Genomic DNA, 13,534 nt, shown 5'->3' with positions numbered 1-13,534 from the left:
AATGCCGTTCTTCCAGTTTGTCCCTGGGATAGTATTACAGGTAGGCCACACCCCTGGGGAAACTCCCCCTAGACTGACCGGCCGCTTAGGACGCAGTCATGTGATCCATCATGGGAACCACCACTCACAACTGGAGTCCAGCCAAGTTGACACATCTTCAACTATCACACAACCCCTCCCAGGTGATTGCCATGCCAAAGAAGGACTGTAGGGAGGAAAACATCTGATGGTGATTTGTGAAGCTGTTTTGTGTACAATGTCTCTATTTCTCTTACCAAATTGTGAGCCACATAATTGAATCCTATGGAGCAAGTGGAATTCTTAATGATGAACTGGAAGTAATGTTGAGTCTTACTACAAATTGGCCTCAGTCAGAAATCAAGGCTTCCCAAAAGGACAGATAGCATATGGGTTACAGCTATTTAGGCAACTGTATGTAAATATATAAAGAGAGGAAGAAAGGAGAGAGAGACAGGGAGAGAAGGGGGGAGAGAGGGAGGGAGATAGAGAGATGGGAAGAGGAAAGGAAAGAGAGGGGAAGAGAGAAAAAGAAGGTATAAAGAATTTTACAACAGTGGCTTTATTCTCTTCCAGCAAGTTTACAAATGAAATTATTAAAATTAATTATACTTAAATTTAATAGAAGAAAATAAACTGAAATGGAAGTTCAGATAAACATTTTTCAAAACAGTGTTATTGATTGCCAAATATTCCTCTAAAGTTAAGGGATTAAAGGTGTTATGGGTTGAATTGTGTCTCCTCAAAAAGGTACTTGGAAGTTCTAACCCCTGTACGTGTGAACATGACTCTGTTTGGAGATAGGGTTTTTGAGGATTAACTTGAGGTCATACAGGAGTAGAGAGGGTCCTAATCCTTATAACTGATCCTGTCCTTATGAAAGAGGAGACTGGACACGGGGAGAAGACAGCATGTGAAGATACATCTACAAGCCGAGGAATGCCAAAGATTACTGGCAGCCACCAGAAGTTAGGAGCCAGGCATGGAACCGTTCCTCATGCAGAACCCTTGGAAGGAAACAACACAGCCAATACCCTGATTTGGACTGCTAGCCTACAGACTATGAGACAATCCATTTCTGTTCTTTAATGCCCCAATTTAGTGGAATTTTGTTATACATTATTATAGGAAACTAAGGGAAAAGGTATAAAAAATTTTAAGAGGTTGGAGCTGATTTTATTTTCTTTTAATTAAATTTGGTAGTCTTTGATGTTGCTGCCAGTTTAATCTATTATACTTATTTTGATCACTGATTTTTTTACTTACTTTCATCATCTTTTTTTTGTTTGCTTGTTTGTTTCTTTTTTTTTGCTTCTTATTTCCTGCCTTGTTAACAAGATTTTCTATATAACTTCTGCTTTTATTGCCTTGCTGACCTGGATGCTTAGATTTTATTTATATTCATTTAGTGGTTACCTTTACCTTTTTAATGCCTATATAATGATTAATTTTTCTAATACTATCTAAATTATTCAGTATCTCTAGTCATCTTATGAGCAAGCCTAGGATGTTGCAACACTTTTTGTCTTTATTCAACAATCTTCCTTGTTACTGCATTCTAGGTATTTAATTTCACTCTATTTAAATACAAAGAAATAATATGATTATTACTATGCAGTCAATAGTTAATTACCTTCACCAATGTATTTTATGAGTTTCTGTGCTTATCATTTTCTTTACATTCTCTTCTTCCCTTTGATTTCAGATTTATTTTTGATACAAAGGTCAATGTATAGAAAATGATACATCTGGGAAAAAATATTTATTTTTCCCTCCCTCTGGAGTGATAGTTCAGCCGATTATAGAATTCTAGTTTGTTCACTATTTTCCTCATAATTTTATGGGAATCTTCCAATTTTCTTTTAGCTTCTAATTTGGCTACTAAGAAATCAGATCTCAGTAAAATTCCTGTATGTATTTTTCTGTTAGCTTTAAGATTTTCCCCTTATCCTTGAGTTTATTCTACTTGGAGTTTGTTGAGCTTCTGGGGTGTGCAGATTGAAGCATTTCATCAAATTTTGGAAGTTCTCAGCCACTATTTCATCAAATATTACTTCTACCCCCCTTTCTTTTCCTCCTCTCCTGTTGGATTCCTATTATGTGTCGGTGTGCTGGATGGTGTGTTCTTTATTATTCATTCTCTTTTCTTTCTGGTCCCCAGAATGGATAATCGCAATTGACATATCTTCAAACTCACTGATACTTTCTTCTATCTGATCAAATCAGCTGTGATCCCCTCCAGTGAACTTTTCCTTTCAGTAATTTTACTTTGCAACCCCAGAATTTCTATTTGGTTTCTTTTTATAATTTCTATTTCTTTATTATTATTTTCTATTTAGTGAGACATCATTGTCCTACTTTCTTTTTATTTTTTGGACATGGTTTCCTTTAGCTCATTGAACATTTTTAAGTGAAGCAAAATAATAATAATAATAATAATAATAATAATAATAACAATAACAATAATAAAATCTCCCAGTCTTTACAGATGAGTTCTGTATTTGTTGGGGTGGGGACTACCTTTATCACTGAACTAGTAAGTTGATGACTCTGCCATAGCCTTAAATTCCTGCTTGTGCAAAGTTGCAAGGTTAGCCTAAAGTGAGCTCTTTGGGTTTTCTCATATCTTTCCTGAGCATGCACACAGCCTCAGGTATTCCCATCAGTTGTACACATATGCTTGGTCTTCTAGATTCCCAGGAATGTGTCAGAATTTTTTAAAGCTCCTACTCTGGTAGCATAGTGCCTAAGGCATTTGACTTATAACCGGAAGGCTGGCAGTTCAAACCCACCAGCCACTCCTTGGAAAGAAGACTGGGCAATCTATTTCCATAGAGATATGCCTCGCAAACCCAAGGAGGGGGTCACTATGGGTTGGAATGTGTTTGTCTTTGTTTGTATGAACATCTCAGGATGTGGCACAGTGGTTAAGCACTTGGTTGCTATGAGTCAGAATTTACCTTAGTTTTTGGATGGACATCTCATTCCCCAGATTTTCCTTCTAATCTTGTTTATTAGCCTATTGTTTGCTACAATTAGGAGTTTTGGTGGTGCAATGGTTAAAGTATTTGGCTGCTAACCAAAAGGTCAGCAGTTCAAACCAATCAGCCACTCCTTGGGAGAAAGAAGAGGCAGGCTGCTTCCGTAAGATTTACAACCTTGAAAATCCTATGGGGCAATTCTACTCTGTCCTATAGGGTCACTAGGAGTCAGAATCGACTTGATGTCAGTGGGTTTGGTTTTGGGTTTTGATTGCCACAATTGCTATACAGCATGTCAGGCAGCTGTGAAATTAATTAATTGTCACTAAATGTTTTTGGCAAAGGCTTTTCACGTGGGTGAGCTTCAAGTCACCTCAAATAAAGATGGCTTCTTAAGTGGAATCTTCTAGGAAACCATTGTTGTTTTTGTTGTGTGCCGACAAGTTGGACCCAACTCGTAGTGACCCCTCCTTAGGTTTCCAAGGCAGTATCACTATGGATGTAGTTGTCCATCCTTTCTTCCAAAGAGTGGCTGGTGGATTTGAACTGCCAGCCTTCTGGTTAGCAGTCAAGTGCCTTAGACACTATGCTACCAGAGCTCCTACCAGAAACCATTAGAAAGTTCAAATAATGTCAATTCTCTGGGAATGAGGCTTTGAAGAAGCTCCAACTCTGTCCTGTCCCTTTGATGGCTTCCAGGATGCTAGTTTTTACTATAATTGGAGGCTGCTGAATTTCAAGTCTGTCATGGAACTGGAGAGTGATGGACAGGAATTGAGTGAATTAAAATGTCACAGTGCTCATAGTTCTTAACGAGATGTAGCTGTTTTTCTCATATAAATTTTCCTTGGATTACTGCACACTTTTATTAATTTACACAACTCTGAAAAAGTTGATCTTGAAATTTTTTTTGCCAATTTTCTGATTGCTTTTATGGAGGAGAGAACTTTTGGAGATCTTTATTTTGCCATTTTCACTGATGTCATCTCTTCATGTGTTTTTGAATTTTGCTTTGTTGACTGAACTTGAGTGGGCTATCTCTGTCTTTAACTCTTTCTCTCTTCCTTCTTCCTCTCTGTTTAGTAGATTCTTGGGAATTTTGGTTCAGAAACAAATAAAACATTAGCAGCCTGTGACTCCAACCCAACAATGTATTAGCGATGTCCCAGATATCTTCCCTAAGTCAACAGCATGATTGAGGTACTGGTTGTGGCACTTTGTCCTCATCCTATCACTTATATGCCATTTCATAAGAGATGTAACCCTAGAAATTGTCAGCAGATATTTTTCATGAGCAGGAGGTAACACTTAGGATCCATAGTTTGGAGCAGTGACCCTGGCTATGGTGCCTCACCTCATGTTGGAGTCTGTTACTCTCTGCCACATCCTGCGATCCAACTTCCACTCTTTCTTTACTTCCCAATCTGGAGCCCAGGAGACCTACTGCTGTAGTTTCCTCTTCTCACTTTACAGTTCTTTTTGTTCTAGTCCCTAAAGATGCTCTTGTTTTTGAGCAGGTATATGTCTTTTTCATTTTCTCACTTTATGTTTTATTTAATGCTGCTGTGTATTTAGAGCAACAAGGCCTGGGAGTTGGGGGCTGGGTAAGCATGAATGAATGATGTCATCTTGACTATGAATGATGTCATCTTGACTATGAATGATGTCATCTTGACTATGCATTGTGTAAGATTTGCCATCTTTAAATTTTTTAACCATTTGTCAACCTGAGATGGTATTTATTGACTCTCTGCCATGATAGACAAGGAAATTAGGCTAAAATGATTAAAAATGACAATATATGTCTATGGCATGCTTATACATTGGGCACAGTACTCCTGAGCATGCTTCTCTGAGAAAACGAGTGCTACTGCTTACACAAGTTTATAAATACACCACACATTTATCTTGATTTTGCTTTCTGGGAAAACAAAGCAATAAGGCACCAATCATCATAACAAGGAAATTTTCCTTTTCTTTTGTCAAGCATGTTTTATGAGGATAAATATGAGACTCTGAAGAGGATAGAAATAATTCCCAGAAAAACCATGATTCTATCCAATTATAATACATGTAGGCATACGTATGAACCTGAATGAAAACTAGTCATGTCCAACTGAATAAAACTTTACTAACTAAAAGTTTAAGGAATTGACTAGCCTGATCCAATTAGATCAAGTTTTACTGAACTTCTACAAGGTGAAATGTATTGTCCTAAGCATTGGAAGGAAGGTTGGGCAATCCTACTTCCGTAGTGATACTGCCTCGGAAACCCAAGGAGGGGTCGCTATGAGTCGGGGCCGACTCGACGGCACATAACAACAACAACAACAACAACAAGCACTGGGAGGATTACAGAAATGAATGAATACCATTCCTGTTCTCCAATAAGAGAGGAGGGGAATTAAGATAACTTGAGGGCACACAGTGTAGTCTTCTCTGGCTCAGTGCCCTCCGGTGAACTTGTCTGTGAGGGCAGGGTGAGCATCAGATGCTAATGCAGCAGCAGAACACTGAGGAACAAGCCTCACCACGTTGTGGAGGCCCAATGAGGAGTCAACAATTAGTGGCTTCATTTAAGACTTTTCCCATTGGCCTTTATCTTTATTTTTCCAATCACACAGTAATGACATTCTTCCCACTTTTTCCCTGTGCCCACCCCTTCCCTTAGTCCCATTAGCTTTCTATGGATCAAATCAATGTTCTAGAAATGGAGAGAATAATAATCAAATGGCTAGGTATTTAGCTCCTAAGGGTGCAGAAATTCAGGTATTTTAATGTTGAGATCTGAGAGAGGGATAGACATTAGTTCCAGCAAAGGCCTTTCCTAACAAAACCTCCTCTTTAGTCTGTGAGTTCTCTCCAGTTAGGAGACAAGATCTTGGAGAAGTGAGTGGAATGTGCCTCAAGGGGCAGATGGGCAATGCTGTCCTGAGGCTCAGAAGACTCCCTTTGTAGGCCTCACCACATTAGGGCCAGTCTGCCCAGTTAGGGCTAGCATTGTCTTGTGTAGACCACATTCGAGTCATTCACCTGCCTGAAACACTTCCATTGCCTTTGGAATGAAGTCCAAATTCTATAGCCCTGAATGGTCTGGGCCCTGCCCCCTTCTCAGCCTTATCTGCCACCATTCCCTCTCCTCCCCAGATTTGGCTCAAGCATATCCAGCTAAGAATCATCGACCCATGGCTTTTCCACCCCAGATACACTGAATCAGAATCTACATTTTAACAAGACGCCCAGATGATTCTCACCACTACCAACTGCTCTGAAAGGGATCACAGTAGAAGGTCCCATATAGAGTGGGAGAGACATGTGGAGCAAAGCCTAAAATCATAAAAAGACCAGGCTTACTAGTCTGGTAGAGGCTGGTGGAACCCCTGAGACTGTGGCTCTTAGACACTCTTCAAGCCTGGAAGTGAACTCACCCTCGTGTCTCAAATTTCAAACAATTGTTGTTAGGTGCTGACTCGTGGTGAAGGGCCTGTAAGGTGAACAGTAACACCAGGGAGGGTTGAACTCCTTGGAACAATCAACCACGAGTTCAGAACGGCAGCATTTGCCCAGGGATAAAGCTCAGAAGGCGGGAAGGGACAGGAAAGAAGGATGAATGGACAGGAAACACAGGGAGGAAGTGGGAAGAGTGCTGTTACGCTGTGGGGATTGCAGTCAGTGTCAGGAAACAAAGTATGTGTGAATGGTTGAATGGAAAGCCAATTTATTGTGTAAACTTTCATTCAGATCACAATAAAACATTTTTCTTTCCTTTTTTTTTTTTAAAAAAAAAGAAAAAAGAATCACCTGTGGATGTTGGTAAAATGTAGTTCTGATTCAGTCCATCTGGGGTGGAAATGCAAATTCTCAGCAGAGGTTCAAACCCAAAGGACCCAGTTAGCAGCTTGTAAACTCTTTGAAGGAAGCATCTAAATAAACCATATTCCCCAATACAGCTGCTAGCAAAGTATCAGTTTATTAAAAGGTTCATGGCAGAGAGTTAGACACAAAGGCCGGGGGTTCTGAGCCATGTTTGTGTCTTCTCTGTCCTTGTCAGCCAAGTTTCTTTACCAGAACACTTCCCCAGGGAGCAGGAACCAGTGATGCTGCCCGAAAACTTCAGCTACTGATTTTGGGTGTTCCTTTATTTGGTTTATTCTTTGAGGTACTTTGTCCCATTTTTCAAAATCCGCTTTCTTCCTTGAGCCTTTTCCTACCCATGAGGAGAGAAGAACTGGCCGAACAGAATCACTCAAGGCAGGTGCGATTAAGCATCATGGGTGGCCCAGGCTAGCGCTTCAGTTGTTAACTCTTCAAAAGAATATCTTCAAATATTTGTCCAATGTGTATTTCAAGAGGGTGGGGAGAGATGGTTTTTTATTAATACAAATTATACAGAAAAAGAAATTCACTAACTATTTTGCCTCTTCGGGCAGAATTGGTATCATCATTCTGAAGAACACCTGCCAAGTATTTCCCACTTTTCTGTGGCTCCTGTCCTTCCTTCAGCTTTGTTTTGCAATTTACTAAACTGAATAACTTTACGGACAGACAAAACGTTTTATGTTTAGATAATAAAATAAGTCACCTTTTCCTACTAAACAGCCCTTCTCCACGGAACACCCCTTTACAGAACTGTAGGCTACCCTGACCTGCCCACTCAAGAAAGAGCTGTACTTGGGAGGAGTGTTTTATTTTGATTTTCCACTTGAGGGTGCTGTCTACTTTAGTGGAAGTGGAACCATGTTGCATTTCACCAATTGATTCTAGCAAGGTTTTAGCTTTCATCCTGGACTTGTGCCCTGGGCAGTTGTCCAGGTGTCCACCCATTCATCAGGCTGCTTCCAAAGTCTCCCAGGGCAGCAGTGTCAGGGCTCAGATGAGAACTCAGTCTGGTTCCTGTTGGGCTGGGCCCTAGCGCTCTAGGAGTTCTCAACACCCTGATTTAAACGTCTTGTTAGTTCCAGCTCCAGGGCTCACTCCAGCCGCACGCCATATACGTATCTACTACTATATTTTTTATACTTCTGTGACTTAATTTCCATGGGTTTGCATCCTTTACCTTGGAGAAAACATAAACTAGGCATCTCTCAGACACAGTCTGCTTCCCACATCACAATTCCCACCCCTGGACCATGCTGCACAAGCCCACGGATTGTCAGCAGGTGACTTTAGAATGGAGTCCCAGGATGACACAAAGGGATCCAAACCTACCCAGAAGAGCCTGGAAGAAAGACCTGGCAATCTGCTTAGGGAAGATTACGGCCATGGAAACCCCTTGAAGAACGGTTCACTTCAACACATGGGTCACTGTGAGCTGGCAACTTCTTTTTTTCTTTTTACTTGTTGGTTTCTCCAACTTTAATGTGCAAAGGAGTCACCTGGGCAAATGCTGATTCAGGTGGCTTTGGGGGTGGGGCCTGAGAGTCTGCACCTCTAACATTGCTGCGGACGATGCCAGTGTTACTGGTCCACGACCCACAATTCAAAGAGCAAGGCTTGACCTATTGGTCCCATCCAGGAGTTTTCCCGTTCAGCTTTGCATGCCGGTATGTAGTCAGATTGACTCAAATGGAGACTGCTCAGGGTGTGCTTACGGCTGTGCCGCTCTGTTTTACAAGTTGCTCATGCAGGGCCTCTCTCTCTGGCTTTGCTCCATCTCCGCTATTTCTGTTTCCCCGGTTGGGCAACCAGGAGGTAGTGTGTTAATGCTGTGTCTGCCACACTTATTCCCTGATTTGGTTTGCGCTGTCACAGAAGGTAATTTCTTCAGTATTCCCTTCTCACTGTGAACCTGGATGAGGATACCATGAAGTGCTTTAATATCTGTGAGATAGTAGTTAAAGGGCTGTGGACCGGGACTCTGGATCAGACTGCCCATCTGACTCCACTGTTTCCTAACTGGGTGGCCTTGGGCAAGTTACTTAACCTCTCTGTGCTCAGTTTCCTTGTTTGCAAAATGTGGATGTTGTTATATGCGACTCATAGCGACCCCTCCTTGGGTTTCCGAAGCAGTATCCCTACGAAAGTAGATTGCCTCATCTTCCTTCCGAGGACTGGCTGATGGCTTTGAACCGCCAGGCTTCTGGTTAGCAGTCAAGTGCTTTAGGCACTACGCTACAAATAGTGATACTTTATAAGGGCCTTGTGAAAATTAAATGAACCATTAAATGAGTGTGTGAAGCACTTGGTGCCTGACCCATAGTTGGCACTCATAGTAATCAGCTGATTACTCACCCCTGTGGGGAAGGTGAGTTACTATCTGTTTTAAAGATTCAGACTTGAGGCCCCATGAGGACAAACAACTTGCACTCAAGGTCCCACAATAAGAACCAGTGGCGGACAGGGGCCCAGGTCCAACTCCATCTCCAGGGCTCTTGTACCCCCGCACACTTCCCAATGCACAGTTTCATGTCCCTCAAATCCTAGCCCAGCGTGTGACTGTTTTCCCAGCATCCTGCTGCTCTTTTGTTCTTTCTCCGGATGGAGCATTTCCAGCTGGGGTGATTCATGGCTCTGGGACTGCATGGCTCCCATTAACTTCGAGGAAAGTCATAAGGCAGAACACACATCAATCAAACACCCAAATTACTCATCCATCTTTACAGGTGACACATGGATTAAGATGAACAGGGAGTGAAGTGGGTATCATAGAATAACTATTTAGATTTATGAAAATCACGTAAGAGCTTGCACTAAGTCCCAAAGTCGAAGTCTGCTCTGTTTTCACTGCAAGGTTGAACTTAAGGAACGAGAGACAGGATGTCACAGTAGAAAGGCTTTGAAGCTTGGAGGCTGAGGAGCTGTGTCTCCCAGCTTCAGTACCTGCCAGCCTTTTGTCCCTGAGCAACCCCTTAACCCCTTAGAGTCTGTTCTCACAATAAACCAATGACTTATTATCCCCATTTTACAGATGTGAAAACTGAGGCACAGGGAAGTTAAGAGACTTACCAAAGGTAATGCAACCAGCGAGGGATGAAGCAAGGCTTTGGACCTCTATATTGAGATCCAGAACCTGTGTCCTTGTACCATTGTACAGCTCATAGATGAGATGGCAAGTCTCAATATAACAGGCGCTGAGTAGGCGCTTAATAAACTTTTACTGAATCTGAAGCTTGAGGACAAAACCCACGTCTTATTATTCCCTTATTTGCTTTGTACTTAGTAGGTTCTCAATTAATAAAAGTTGAATTGAATCATTCTCCCCTGGAAATGGTTATGTTTTTATTTAATGATTTGCTTAGATGCATTTTAATATGCAGACCATAATGCTTCTTGTACAATATCTTCTGGACTGCGAGGCGCGGGCATTCATTATTTTATGAGATGCATATGTCATGCATAGCACAAGCCCTTTTCTTAAACCAACACAACATGCAAATAGAAATTTCATGTAAAATCACATTCAGACAGTCTCAAAGTAGAAACAGATGTCTGAAAAATATGAACGCCAGGCTTATTAAATATTTTATCATCAAATATTTCATACATTTCAAAAATGTCATCTGTGAAAACACAGAAATACCGCCTCAGGAGAACCAAAATATTTAATCACTTTCAAGAAATTCTTAAAAATAAGTCTTCACCTCAGAACTATTCCAGGCAGAGAACAAATTTCCAGGTGCTGCAAGCTATATTTATTATATTTTCATCAAAATCAGTAACCTAGTTGAAGGAGATACAGTAATCAGTAAGGTCATTATTAGGTAAGATAATGACTTCTGAATGAATTCTCTCATTAATCTCATTACAAAGTGGTAATGGTACCTGACTAATCATGCCAGAGGGGAGAGCTGTGTTGAATCAGAGCAAAATTAAGGCTGTAATCACAGAGCTGCTCTAGCCATTCTTCATGACAGCCTCACTTCGGGTTTGTGGACTGGCTTGACGTTCCTCTGATCAGGTGGACTTTAATCTGAAGACTGGGGGCCCCAATGTGGTGAGGGGCAAAGTGAAGAGTCCTGGGCAGCAGCACCAGGAGAACTGAGCTATCTCCATGCCTCTTCCTTCTACTTCCTGTGTGACCTTGGATGGGTCACACCTGTCTCTGGACTCCGTTTCTAGTTTCTCTGCCTTTGTTCCCTGTCCCACCATTGCCCCCTTAGAGTCCATTCTCTACCTAGCAGCCAGAGTGGCCCTTCAACACATCAGGCAGATCCTATCACTGCCAGCAAGGCTACCCACCTCACCCAGAGAGGACCCATGGCATGGACTTCATGACCTTATCTCCTACTACCAGCTCCTCACTTGCTTCATTTCAGCAACACTGGCCTCCTTACTCTTCCCTGAGCACATCAGGCAGGTACTTGTTGTTCCCACTGCCTAGATCACTGTCCCCCACCCTTCAGATATTCATATGACTTACTCCCTCACTTGTTCCAAGTCTTCACTCTAATGCCACCTCAATAATGTGTACTCTGACCACCATATTAAGAAATGCCATCTCTTCACCAGCACTCCAATCTTATTTTTTTCTCTCATTTACAGTCCCTACTGCCTTCTAACACAAAATACAATTATTTATTTATTTTTAACTCACTATAGATAAAGTCATTTTGAAGACTCACCAAAGAAAAACCCAAACTCACTGCCATCAAGTCAATTTTGACTCATAGCAAACCCCTTTGGGTTTCCAAGGTGGTAAATCTTTATGGAAGTAGATTGCCCAGTCTTCCTTCCACAGAGTGGCTGGTGGGTTTGAACTGCCAACCTTGTGGTTAGCAGTCAAATGCCTTAGGCATTATGTCACCAGAGCTCCTTTGAAGACTAAGCACCTAACCCAAGCCATGGTATTTTCAATTGCATCATAAGCATGTGAAAGCTGGACAATGAATAAGAAAGACCAAGGAAGAGTTGATACCTTTGAATTGTGGTGTTGGGGAAGAATACTGAAAATACCATGGCCTGACAGAGGAATGAACAAATCTGTCCTAGAAGAAGTGCAGCCAGAATGCTCCTTAGAAGCAAGAATGGCCAGACTTCATCTCACCTACTTTGGTCATGTTATCAGAAGGGACCATTCCCTGGAGAAGGATATCACACTTAGTAAAGTGGACAGTCAGCAGAAAAGGGGAAGACCCTCAACAAGATGGGTTGACAAGGTGTCTTCAAGGATGGGCTCAAGCATAGCAAGGATTGTGAGGCTGGCACAGGACTGGGCAGTGTTTCATTCTGTTGTACATAAGCTCGCTATGAGTCAGAGCCAACTTGATGGCATCTAACAACAACAACAGAGAGATAGATAGCTGCTGTTAAATCAGCTCTGACTCAACGATTTTATAGTCAACAAAACTAAACATTGCCTGGTTCTGCAAGCACTGGCCTTTTTGAGTCCATTCTTGCAGCTCCTGTGCCAGTCCATCTCACTGAGGATCTCGCGACCCTCATCAGCACTCTGCTCCACCAGACGTCCTCCAGTGATTGATCTTTCCAGTGATGTATCCAAAGCAAGTGAGTCAGACAGTGTTCTGTTGTGATCCATAAGGTTTCACTGACCAGTGATTTCAGAAGCAGATCACCAGGTCTTTCTTCCTACTGTCTTAGTGTGGAAGCTCCATTGAAACCTGTCCATCATGGTGACTCTGCTGGTGTTTGAAATATTGGTGGCATAGCTTCCAGCATCACATCAACACACAAGTCACCACAGTACAGAAAACGGTTTCTTGTGTGTTTTCCCCTGTGCTCACTGGAATAGAAAGGCACTTGACCGCTAACCAGAAGGCTGGTGATTCAAACCCACCAGCCACTCCTCGGAAGGAAGGTTGGGCAATCTACTTCCGTAGTGATACCACCTTGGAAACCCCAGGAGGGGTCGCTATGAGTTGGATGTGACTCGATCGCAGTGAGTTAAGTGAGGGTTAGGATCTGTTACACTCATATGCCTAGCATGTAACAGATGTGCAATAATTCTTTGAAGAGTGTGGTGTTTATCACACACTGGTGGGCTCCCATCTTTGCTGGACACTAAGAGAAGAACCTCAGTGTGTGAGCAGAGGACCGGGCAATGCACACTCACTGCAATGAGGATCCTCCATGGGGGTTCCTTTGTCCCTTGGTTTCCATGAGAACTAGCCTGAGAACAACATGCTGGGTGGCAGTGTGTGGAGTCAGAGAAATCTCAACAGCCAGGAGAGATGGGCCAAAGGGAGCAAGATTGGAGTGACAGAGATAAACAGGATGCCTTGCCCCAGGTTCAAATCCCCAAAGTAGAGAGCCAGGTGTGATAGTTAAGGTGGTGTGTCAGCTTGGCTGGCCCTGGTTTTGAGTGGCTGGCAACTGGATGTGGTTATTGCCCATGATGAGGCTGGTAATCAACTCCATGGTGGAATCTGCTGTGAGCAGCTGAGGCACCACCCTAAGGATGTGGTCTGCTTCCTGTATATAAGGAAAAGCCTTGCTAAAGGTCTCTGACTGTTCCTCTGTCTGGCTTCCTGTCTTTTAATCCTCTTCCTCCTGCTCTTCTGGACTGCTTCTTTGGGCGTCCCTGAGTTTCCCCTCCTCACCTAATCCCTATGGCTGATTGCTCTTCTCTTTGGCTTCCT

Source organism: Orycteropus afer, unplaced genomic scaffold (assembly GCF_000298275.1).
Source record: "Orycteropus afer afer isolate SDZICR_OR568_19922 unplaced genomic scaffold, OryAfe1.0 scaffold00037, whole genome shotgun sequence".
NCBI lineage: Eukaryota > Metazoa > Chordata > Mammalia > Tubulidentata > Orycteropodidae > Orycteropus > Orycteropus afer.
Note: the sequence above shows the minus strand (reverse complement) of the source record.